The sequence below is a fragment of the Lycium barbarum genome, chromosome 3 (assembly GCF_019175385.1).
Source record: "Lycium barbarum isolate Lr01 chromosome 3, ASM1917538v2, whole genome shotgun sequence".
Classification (NCBI taxonomy): Eukaryota; Viridiplantae; Streptophyta; class Magnoliopsida; order Solanales; family Solanaceae; genus Lycium; species Lycium barbarum.
The window spans coordinates 28,816,972-28,829,267 of record NC_083339.1 but is presented as its reverse complement, the minus strand read 5'-3'; the positions used below and the strand labels follow the sequence as shown (position 1 = coordinate 28,829,267).

The 12,296-nt window shown below is 35.6% G+C and overlaps 1 long non-coding RNA gene across 4 annotated transcripts; it reads left to right on the top strand.

Annotated features, from left to right (window-relative positions):
- Nucleotides 1–5,728: 5,728 nt before the first annotated feature.
- On the top strand, nucleotides 5,729–10,319 carry LOC132630892 (uncharacterized). 4 transcript variants are annotated; one of them, XR_009578728.1, is made up of 6 exons: nucleotides 5,729–7,010; nucleotides 7,906–7,958; nucleotides 8,341–8,410; nucleotides 8,958–9,248; nucleotides 9,374–9,468; nucleotides 9,966–10,319. It is a non-coding gene; the product is annotated as an uncharacterized LOC132630892 (long non-coding RNA). The 4 variants fall into 4 exon arrangements; XR_009578729.1 differs by lacking the exon at nucleotides 7,906–7,958 and having other exon boundaries at nucleotides 5,941–7,010; XR_009578726.1 differs by lacking the exon at nucleotides 8,341–8,410 and having other exon boundaries at nucleotides 5,955–7,010.
- The last annotated feature ends 1,977 nt before the right edge of the window (nucleotides 10,320–12,296 follow it).

The window sequence follows — 12,296 nt, the reverse complement described above, 5'->3', positions numbered from 1 at the left end:
TCTTTTATTCCATATTGACAAAAATATTTTCTTTGACATCTGTTGACAATCAAATGCACAAAACGACGTTTATGCAGAAAATGCTTACCTAAAAAATGAGTTACGGTCGTACTAAACACAACATTAATTGTAGAAAAAGAAGAGTGGAATGATGAGGACATGGAGTTCATATGGAAGTTTGAGTCACGAGCATAGGAAAATGAACCAAAGAGTAAATTAAAGCAACTAATCGTAATTCTATCACCATTTTTGACTAATGAGGTCCTCCCTAAGTCCAGTTGAAGTTGATGTTTTGTCTCTTTTTTTCATATGCATATGAATCTCAATAATCAGGGCCGGCACTTGGGTAGAGCAGCCAAAGCCCTTGCTTTACATTTTTTTTTTTGGGGCCTCATTTTGAAAGTTTATGAACTAATTTTTTTTTAAATAAGTATTTTATAGTAAGAAATATAATAAAAGAAAGAAAATTTTAAAATAGTTTGATTTTTAATTTAGTGGTAACTGGTAACAAGTTTGAGATCATTAGGTGATGCGAAATATATTTGGACAATTCAAATTTAAAAAAGACGGGCACCTCAAAAGAATCTTAAAACATAATAGCCACTCAGATATTAATGATTTAGACTAATTTTTTGAAGTAAAAGTGTTCAGAAAAATAGCATAAGTAGAGATAATATTTCAATTGATAAACTCAATGAGACAAAAAGACTTGATATTTTTCAAATGCCGATATTGCTTATCGAATAATGCTAACAATTCTTGTAACATTGACATTTGCGGAAAGAAGTTTTAAAGCTAATTCGATAAAGAATTATCAGAAAAAATTGATTATCAAAATATCATTAATAACTTTGCATTTAAAAAAGTTGAAAAAAATAGATTTCAAATATCTTTAAAAAATCTTATTAAAGGCTCTCATTCAGGTTTGGCTTTAGGACACCAACTTTGTGGAGTAGCCCTGCCTTAATTATATAGGTGAAAATCAATATTTTTCCCTTTTCCGGGTAAGAATTGAATGTTTATTGTATAGTATAAAGATATTTTTTGGGGTGCAACAAGGTCTCACAATTCTAAAAACACTAATTAGTTCAAAACTAGTTATGGAAAAAGAAATCAGCCTACCATTTTGTTACACCTCGAAATTTTTTTCATTGATACACAGTGAATAGACTAACGAAGAGCACGAAGTATACGGTATTTCAATAAGTAAGGAATGACATTCGATGACCCTAATTAAGATTTCAAAGACATTCGAGGTAAGAGAAGAAAGTTTGCCAAGAGAAGGCAAGACATACGATAGGTATCGAAAAGGAATTACGAGAAACAAGTTAACGATGACTTAATGATGTTTTGGAGAAGAGTTATAACGTCCCTTAGATTGTTAATGAGGTGTTAAACAAGTATCAAGAAGGTTCCATAAGGATTGGAGATCAAACGAAGTGACGAGAACAAGATCAGAGAGAAGATGGGTTCCACGGCCGATTATACGGTCCGTATAATGTTATACGGTCCGTATAATGGACCGCAGAATCGTCACAGTGAAGTCTCTCACTGGAGGGATTATACGGTCACTTATACGGACCGTATAAAATTATACGGCCCATATAATGTGCTGTATAATGGTCACAGAATCGAGAGGTTGAAGAGGTGATTTCACGGTCACTTCTACGGACCGTATAAGTTTATACGGACCGTATAAATGTCCGTATAATTTCCCGACGGGTCAGATGTTGAAGTTATTAAAAGGGGACCAACTTCATTATTTCATTTCATTTTTCATCCAATACTTCAAGAACTCTCTAGAAACCCTCTTCACTCTTCATCCACAAGAATTTAAGAGAAGTTTATGATCAACTTCATCAAACTAAGAAAACCAAGTGTAAGAATCTCATTAAAGATCATCCAACTCAAGAAATTTCATTGGAGGTGAACTAGGGTTTTGGCTCAAGTGAAGTATTTCCACCCAAGGCTTATTCCTACAACATTTAAGGTAAGTTTTATGGTATTTCCATGTTGTTTAAGGTATTGAGAAGTTGAAACACTTGGATTGTAAAAGGATATAGAAAATGGGTCTTGAATGTGAGAATAATGGTGTTTGTGAGTAGTATCTTGGGTTGAGTAATGATTCTTGATATGTTATGATTATAATCACGTTATAAATGATGTTGAGGACATGGGATAAACATTGTATATGAGCGAATGTAATAGTGTGCTATGACCATAGATATGGATGATGGAAGTGAATTGAGAAGTAAGGATAATGTAGGTGAATAAAGACTGTTGTTATGATATTGTGAATGTTATTATAGATGTTTGGGAGTTGATATGTGATGTGAGGAAAGTCGTATAAACAAAGGAAACGCTGCCCAATTTTCCCTAGCTTTAGTAAGCACATTCATATAATCGATTAGCTAATGTTAATGCGAATTCTCTTGAAGGTAGAAACGTGAGCATTAAAGGAGAACACTCCAGCGATGGAATTGTTAAATGAAAGAGGTATATAAGGCTAGTCCCTTATTTCTAAGGCATGACTCCTATGGCATGAATCCTCCTATCTTTCCAAAATTTTCATACATAACGGAACTTATGAGTCTACGATTATAAAGAGCTTCTTATGAGATAAAGATGAGAAATATGTCATGAATACGATGAGTAAGTATAAAGAATCTTAAAGTGAGACACGATGTCCATGAGGTTAATGATCCTAAGTATGGTTCCATTGATACTTTTCCTTGTGGATACTCACCTTAAAATGTTAGTCCCTTCAAAGTGAGGTATGACAATGACGATACTAGTGATAATGATAATGACGACGACGATAATAGTGATAACGATAATGATGACGACGATAATGGTGATGATGATAATGATGACGATGATAATGGTGATGACGCTAAAGATGTTTATGGGCTTTTATGTATATGTGCCTATGTATGGCTATTATGAAACCCCAAGCTTATATTGCCGGGTAGAATATATATATATATATATATATATATATATATATATATATATATATATATATATATAATGCGCGCACCACTGTAGTTGGGTACAGATAACACTGAGCCTTGGTAGGGCCAGATACGGATAACACTGAGCCTTGGTAGGGCCAGGTACAGACAACACTGAGCCTTGGTAGAGCCAGGTACGCATATCACCAAGCTTTATTATAGTTGGGTACGTAAGACACCGAAACTATATGGTCGGGTATGATACTCCTATGTATTCAAATGTATGAAAAGCCCGGAGGACATGTATGTGATATTGTCGAGCCACTACGTGGACGAATACGGATAATGTTTAATGTGTATGAGCAGATACGGTACTATGATATATATATATATATATGATGCGATGATGTATGCGCTATGATGATACATGTACTATGATTATATATGATATAGGCATGAAAGGTATCCACCCTTAAAAGTTACGCAGGTTGTATCTTCATCTTATGTCATACGATTTCTCTATTATGTTCATTTCATTCACGCCTTACATACTCAGTACAATATCGTACTGACGTCCGTTTTCTTTGGATGCTGTGTTCATGCCCACAGGTAGACAGGGAGGCGACCCAGATTTATAGAAGCCGATAAGCAGACTTTTGAGAGCACTCCATTATTCCGGAGGTGCCATTGATTTACTGTTTTGTGTACATATATGTTTTGGGCACGACGGGGTCCTGTCCCGTCCATATGTCTAGTACTATAGTAGAGGCTCGTAAATACGTATGTGTGGGTAGCATGGTCTCACGATGTCCTTATTGTATATATATTATTTTGATAGCCGAAGGGCTTATGTATATAAAGGTAAGCATGTTCCAAATGAAAATGATTTTTCTATGATTACGAGCACAAGAATAATGAAGAAACGTATAATGAGTATGATAAGTAATAAAATGAGTGGTGCTCGGTGATTAGCCCCGGGTACCCATCATGACCCTAGTCGGGTCGTGACACATTTTCTTCTATGGTTGATGAGGGTGAATATTCTTTTTCTTCTAATATTTTATGGAGGGATTTCTGCATCCTTTTTAGTCTTTGGTCTCCAACTAAACTGACCCCAATCTGGATCTTGCTATTGCTTTTGTTGACTTTAGCGTTACTCTTGTGGAAGTCTCGCCTAAGTTTCTTCCTCCTCTGTGGTCTTTTGGTAGATTCAACTGTCTTGGTGCATCTAGAATCTTTTTTTCACGTATCTGTGGAGGTCCTCTATCCTTAACCAGAGGTTTCAGGATTGAACTTTTCTAAAAATAGAGAAATGAATTGGCACGGAGTACTTATCTCTCTAATAGGCCCTACGAATAGGGTTGTTTCAACAAGATTGGAGACCGAAAATCAAACTTCAGAGAGAGGCCTTAATTCTTTACAAAAACAAATAATAAAAAATTATCATCTATGTTTTTATTTAAAGTCTACTTTTCTAGCTTTTTTAGATACAAAGTCATTGATTATTGTTTTATAACCGTCACGAACAATGCAAAGTTGTTAACAATTTTTCCAAATCAATTTGTTCTATTTTTTTTTCAACTGATAATATAGCTAATAAATCACGCAACTAAAATAATTTCTTCTCTTTTTTTTTATACTATATAAATTGTGTATTCCCTCAATTTATGTGACACAATTCGGATTTTGAAAGTCAAACTTCTTTATATTTATCGTAAATTCGGACATACAATCTTTAAGTTTTTTGAAAAACAATTTACATATTTAGAAATTACATAAAAATACTATGAGTCACAATAATTTTTGAAACAAATTAGCCATAAAACTTAACCAAAAATGAGGCCCCAAAAATTTGGGGACCCAAAGCCATTGCCTCAGTGGCTTTGGCCTTGAGCCGGTCCAGCCTATTTGACACGAAATTTTGATTAGCCGAGCTAGTGTGTGTAGGATACATAATGATTATATTAAAAATAAAACTTTTCTTTTTCACATAGTGATATGATCTTGGATAGACCGGGCAAAGCGAACACATTGTGGATGATCTCGAATTATCTAACGGACCGTTCACGCTCTCCAACTCCAAGAACGTCCAAGCGCACGATAGGGAGCTTCATGATCTTCAAGAATTCGCTAAGGAAGATGTGAGAGAGTAAATGGAGCACCAAGGGCTTAAGACGATACAAAAAGGCTATAGATCACTTCCCTAGAGCACAAAATTATCCGCAGTTAGCAGAAACATTACCTAAGTTATGCACAATTGAACTCAGGAGGGAGCTCTGTATTTTGTTGGTTCAGATGTGGATGCTGAGGAGGAGATAGAGATCTCTCAGTTTGTGAATAATAGAAACTGGAACATTGAAATGCTAAGAGATACTTTACTTGAAGACATGGTCCAACATATTATTGACAGCATAAAAGCACCAAACAGAATATAATGCGTAGGATATGATATATCATGGTGGATGCTGGAGAAGAATGATAGATTTTAAGTTAAAAGTGCATGGCACTACATGATGCACAAAGAAGATGTAAGGCGGGCTTACAAGAATATGGGGGTGAAAGGACTCCCTATCAAAATTAGTTTCCTTATTTGGACGGGCTGGAAGTTTAAATTGCTCACTAATGATCCACTAAAGAGAATGAGAACTAATCTTCCTTCTAGATGCCGGTATTGCTCAGATCCCAAACAGGAGGTTATGTCTCATATTTTTCTAATATCTCCAATAGTTGCAAAGCTATAGTCTATAGAGATAGTTTGCTACTTGTTCAGGTATAAATCCGGAGGAATTGCAGCTTCAACAAGTAGTCACAAAATGGTGGAGTATTCCTGTATGCTCATTTCTTAAACTACTTTTTTGTAAACTACCACCAATATTAATGTGGGAGATCTGGCAAAGAAGGAATAAAGTCAAACATGGAGGATCAGTTACATACAACAAGCTATTATATCAGAGACAACACACAATTCACTTGCTAGTCAGAGATTTAAAAGCTATTCTATCAGACTGGCCAAACTTAATTGTATCTCTGGAAAACTACAAACCAAAGTTGTTTGTCAAAAGGATAACATGGTAAATTTCTAAGACAATTAAGTGCAACACGGATGGTACTGGTAACGAAATATAGGAAGAAATGCTTATCATTTTTGCATAAGAGACTCATATAGGGACTTGATTTATGCACAAGCATTGGAGATAACATCAGACCCCCAACATAGACACAAAAGTGATAGCTATTAGAGAGACACTTAGATATTGTATTCATGCCAACTGCAGAAACTTTCATCTAGAAACTGATTCCTTGGTGGCAAAGCAGTTTATTGAAGGAACATGGGACAGTACTCCATGGTCCATTACAGAGTTGATAGAAGAGATACAGTCAGCTATAACACAGTGCCAAACTCATTTACAGCATGTATACAGACAAGGTAATTTTTTGGCTGATTTTTTAGCCAACTATGTCTTTGATGTACCAAATGTAGTGAGCTTCTAGAACTTCAGCTCTGTTCCAACTCAGGGCAAGAGGCTCATCAATATTGACAAGCACCAGCTACCATATTGGAGGATCAAGCCAAAAAAGATTCAAGATAGACGACACAAGCTTCTCAGTTACACAACATTTTGATGATGCTACATATTCAGCTAAATCAGCTTCTAAAGAATCTACATCAATTTGGAGTCAACCAATACTTAAGCTATGAAGATCGATTTTTCTGTGAAGTTATAAGGGGATACTTCCTCATTATAGCTATAATTACAACTTTTTTTAGTTTTAGCACTACAACAAACCAGTCTTTTAGTGGATTTATTTAATGGCAATAAAGTAATTGCCATTAATTTGCTTAATGAAGTCAATTATTAAGGGGCAATTGAACATTTGCCATATTCCGTCTAAATGTCATATTTTATTTTTATTTAGTTTAGAATCTATTTACACAGTTCCTTTCTACTAAATAAGGGTTTCAGCGACCTCAATAGAAATACCATCTTCTCCGATGAACTCCTCGCCTTCGCTATCTCCGACGAACTCATTGAATTTCTCCGGTGAAAATGACTGGTAAGTTCCTCTATTAATGCTTCTTGTTGTTGTCGACTCAATTGTTAGGGTTCCAAAATTAGTAATAATCTAGCGCCTTACTTCTGAGAGCAAAATCGTGGAACAAAATTGAGAGCAAAATCGGTGAATGAAATCGACAGTAACTATGATCCAAGGTTTTTTTTTATTGATTTGAGATAACCGAAAAAGAAAATAAAGCTTGTGCCTAATCTGTTTGTGAAAATGCAACATAGACTACTTTTTACATTAGAGAATACCTTTACATACTTCTCAAGAAATAAATTACTCCGATAATATTAGTTATGGAAGCTTCAGTGTATCAAGCACATATTGCTATTTCTTTTGGCCGGAAATGAGTAGCTTATGTAAACTATTAGTTTTTGAATGCTAATTTTTCACATGGCTATGCATGTAATATCAAGCACAGTAAGCATATTAGGGAAATCAAGCAAATGCATCGCAAATGTCGTCTTACCCAACACCAGCTTGATCACTTGCATTTTGAAAATTTTCACGAATGGTTCAAGGAGCAAGTACGTACAAGTAGTTGGTTATTATCTACTGTAAATAATCATCCTTGTACTTGTATTTTAATTACAATTGTACTATTTTTGCTTCAATTGGTGTTAGAAAAGTTCTGTTGCAAAGTTGAGTAACTTCAACAAACATTTTATAAGTCCTTTTATAGTCTATGAGTAGTTACTCCAATTACATAAGTCCCTCTTGATAAACTGTAATATTGACTCTTAATGATGAACTTTTGTGGCATGCAAACGACGAGATCATGGTGCTTAATCTTTACTAAGATATCTTTGCTTGACCCAATTTTTGATGTACTTTGCCAGTGGATTGATTGTTTTCTTCATTTCTTCATTTTTGTGTCAACAAACAACAGGCTCGCTTCTTCTTTCAACAACTAATTTCTGAGTCAGCTATTGTCATGCCATGGTAAATTTGAAAACATCGATATTTTGTACAATGCTTATCTTTCTAATGAGTTTCCGTTCTCAAGTTATTGCTTTTATTTTCCTGTAGAAAATTTGTCACATGGATTTGAAACCGGAGAACACTCTCCTTGATGTCCTTCATCACGACTAAAAATATACGAGATTTTGGTTATTCCAAGGATTGTTCTTGTTTTATAGCTGAGAAGCTTGCTTGCATTACATTTAACATGGCGTTAACATTTTTCCTAACTCAAATCACTTAGCAAAAGAAAAAGAAAAGGTTTAATGTAATCATGACTCAACTATGGTTCATTAACATAACATGTATCGCGATGTGTTATAGTTAACTTATTTTAAATTGAATGTTCCATTTCCCTGTACAGAGAATCACTATTCCTGAGATAAAGAAACATCCTTGGTTCTTAAGGAATCTGCCAAAAAAACTGGTGAATGGTAAGCATGCGAAACAAAAGCTGGTTATATTTCAGTGTAGCATGAGTAGTTTGATCCTTGTTTGATGTGTCAGCAAGGGATCAGCTAGTGGTCTATCAGTTATTTGCTTTTGAAATTTATGTGGGTTACTGCATCTTGTCCTTTGTGAGAACTAGTTCTTTTAGTTGCTGTATAGAGTCTTGACTTGCTGTGCTATCACTCACTTCTTGCTTTCTCACTGCATATATGTCAACATTTCCAGCATTATCCTGTGTTCAAATTCACATTTTGAAACAGAGTTTTAATGCATTTCTTTTGGAGACAACGCAAAAGAGGATATGTTGTTATGATGTGAGATGCAATTTATATGTCATCTCATTTTATGCTTAATTAAGAAGAACCGATAACGGTGCTGATAGTGGTGCCGATGATGATGCAGACCCCGGTTTTCCCTTTTCTTTTCTTTATTTTCATTCAAATGCTTGTGTTGATTCAGTATTCAACTTACCGATAAGCTTGTGCAAAATATCAGGAGAAACTGATCAAGTGATTTGTCTTCTTTCCTCAGATGGAGCTCGTGATCATTAACACCTAGAAGGATTGATGGACAACCCTTCAGTGGATGCTGGCGGAGACTGTTTTTCGCCAATGCTATTGAATGCTAGTTCTGTCAATATAGAGGTTTGCTACAGCAAAGCGGTGAACTACACCTTGATGGTAACATTTATATCCTACAACACTTCTCATTTTTACCCATATTATATTACTTGTTTGGATTCCTTAACTTCCCAATCCACCAGATTGCTTTTCTGCAAGTGCTCCTTTTTATTCGACAAATGGAACATAGCAACACCCATCAGTAAGACTACCACCATCTTGTTCATTTAATAATAACGGGCTTAGCTTGAATGGCTATTTTGCGCTCTCTCTCTCTCTCTCTGTCTGTTATAAAGTATAGAATGATATGTGATAATCTTTTTATAGGGATCTGCCAAAGGTTTCAACTCCGATGATTGGAAAACAGGCTACCATGGATGCTTAACTTTGTCTTTTGCATTTGATCGTAGGGATACAGATTGGTAAGTTTGATCAGCATCTGTTGTCATGGTAATCCCAGCTAGTACAAATACATTTGCAGAGTTCTCTGTTAGCTAGTCATGCCTTGTGATCAGGTTTTAGTTTGATTTCATATGCAGTGACTAGGTTGTGATCGGTTTTAGTTTGAAGTTAGTTCTTCCAAAGAGTTTTATATTCTTAGCATGTTCACTTTTTTTTTTATGGAAAACAAACGTTGTTGGATATTTTTAATGAAGTCCTATCATTGAGTCTCAAGTATTACTTTTATGTAATGTTTCTCTTCTGAGAAGTTTATCTATGCTTGTATCCATTTCTTGCTTTGTTAATCAAGTGTTCGAAGTAATAGCCACTGCTTTCTTGTGTTGAAGCTTGACCATCTCATTGAGTTTCAAATGGTACAAGAACATTACTTTAGTTCCTGCTTTGGATTTGCCCTCATATATGTCATAATATACATTTTATCTACAAGAAATTCTTACTGTGTGATGCTAAAATGCAGGAACTTAAACAAGAATACTCGGCTCAAGGTCACACAGTAGCTGCCAAGAATATCACATTGTAATTAGCGGAGCAGTATATTGGAAATATACCAGCCACTAAGCCTTTTGCCCTAGTTTCTCTAGGGAGAAAAAATAGTGGCTCAATTTCCTTGTTTCTCCATCGTTCGTCACATTCTTTCTGTTTTGGTAGTGGTAATTTATACTTTATGATCGCGAGAAGATCAGAAAGTGATTGTGTTGAGTTTGATTGTTCTTCTTTTAAGTGAATTAAGTTGTTTTGAGTTGGATAATTATTCTAGTTCTAGTAATAACCAGCTTCCAAATGATTGCACTTCTGAATTTTATTTTTAATTTGATCCTATAAATGAGTGATAGGTTAAATATGTAGATTAAGGTGAATTCATCGTTAATTTTAGCCGCCATAATAATTGCTACTAAAACAGGTCTCCTTTAATTGACAATTATTGCATTTTAGCTTTATTGGCAATAGTAATTGCCGCTAAAAGAAATTAATTTTAGCGGCAATAATATGGGTCTTTACCCGCACTCGATATAAATGCCACTAAAGGCTTTAGTGACTCTGGATCCAATGACATTTAATCAATTGCCGGTAAATGTTTTTGTTGCAATAACTATTGCCGCTAAAAGGAAAATGTATTGCCACTAAAAGCCTCTTTTGGTGTAGTGATAGCTAGCTCAAACTTTAGACATTTTATTATGTATTCTTTATATTATGTTGATTATTAGTAAAACATTAGGTTGGTCCTAATGATATTCATTTAAAAAAGGTTAAGTACAATGGGCAAAAGAGAACAATTGCGCGCGAATCAGTGACTGGACCTCTAAAAGGACCTATATAATAAGGCCTTAGGCTCGTTTTTCAGATGTTTTTTTGGTATGTAGATAGATTAGAAAACTCCTTTGAGTGGGAACTGAACCATTCGGTTTGAGCTTGACTTCAGATTGTATGCTCTTAAGAATTGGAAATCATGAGGGTAATTTTCTTCTTATTCTTTCTATGAAAGTGATCAAATTTATAAGTCGATTGTTGCTTGATACGTGCATCTACAAATTATTTTGGTTGAGATTATATTTCAGTTGTTTCAATCAAAACCTTAATTTTACTTTTAGTTATTGCTCTTTAAGTATTTAGTTGCTTTGTTTGTATTAGATCATATCAGTTGATATCAGAGTACTAAAGACTTAATTTTTGTTCTAACAAACCCGTATTTCAAGTTCTTAAATCGAGATTCTATAACGATCGATCACGACCGTAACTTTTATTACCTTATCGTTATTTAGGGATTTCTAATTAAAGTGCGCTTTGCGGGTCGTAGGAGCAGCCATTACTTAAGTTACAATTGGGACAGTGTCTGTAGCCCAAATTAGTGAGTCTTATTTACCTAAAGCCCGAGACACGTGTCGCCTTTCTAGTGGGCAATGTTGTTAGGATAATTTCTTGTCTTTTAATACTGCAATGTAACGGCTTTGGCAGCCATGCTTGATGAATGAACTTATTTTAATTTCTTCCTTAATTTATTTTCCAGTTAATTACTCAAAACATTACCAAAAATAGTTTCAATCTTCACATTTGGTATCAGAGCCCAGATCTTGGCTCATTAATGACGGGTAACACAAACCCGATGAGTGTGTCGGAGGCGGCGGACGGACTCCGAGCCTTGGAATATAGATTTATCACTTTTGCTGAAGAAACCACTAAGAAATTCAGTGAAATCCACACGAAGCATGACCAGTTTAACGTGAAGCTGGATGAAATGAAAGAGCTCGCAACATCATCCAAAAGAGTGGAGGAGATGCTGACAAATTTGGGGCTGGGAGGCAAAAACCTAATTCTGTCGCCGGAGTTATTAGGTACGACGACAACGATGCACGGACCGACGATGGTGGACGAAGGACAATCCTCCGTTGGTAATTTACGAGCTCAGACTCCGACTACCCAGCAACATATGCACTCTTCTATTTTTCGTAACCTCGTACTACCCCTGTCTTCTTTATCAAACAACCCTAATTATTCACCAATCCACACCCCCCTCACCACCGAAACCCATTTTTCTCTACCAAGTCCAACCACATCTACACCATTAAACCCAACCTCCTCTGCTTATAGGCCACCCCATTCTATTCCAACCATGCCTCCCCCACTGGCCTTAAACCAGTACGAACCAACCCCATCCTATATAACTAACCGACCAAACCAAATAGGGGGACAACTCTCTTTGGGACTTTTTCTCAGCCCATATCGAGGTGGTATTCACCAAGACCAAATGGTAATCCATAGGCCCAATATAGTACACAAGGCCCAGAAAGTC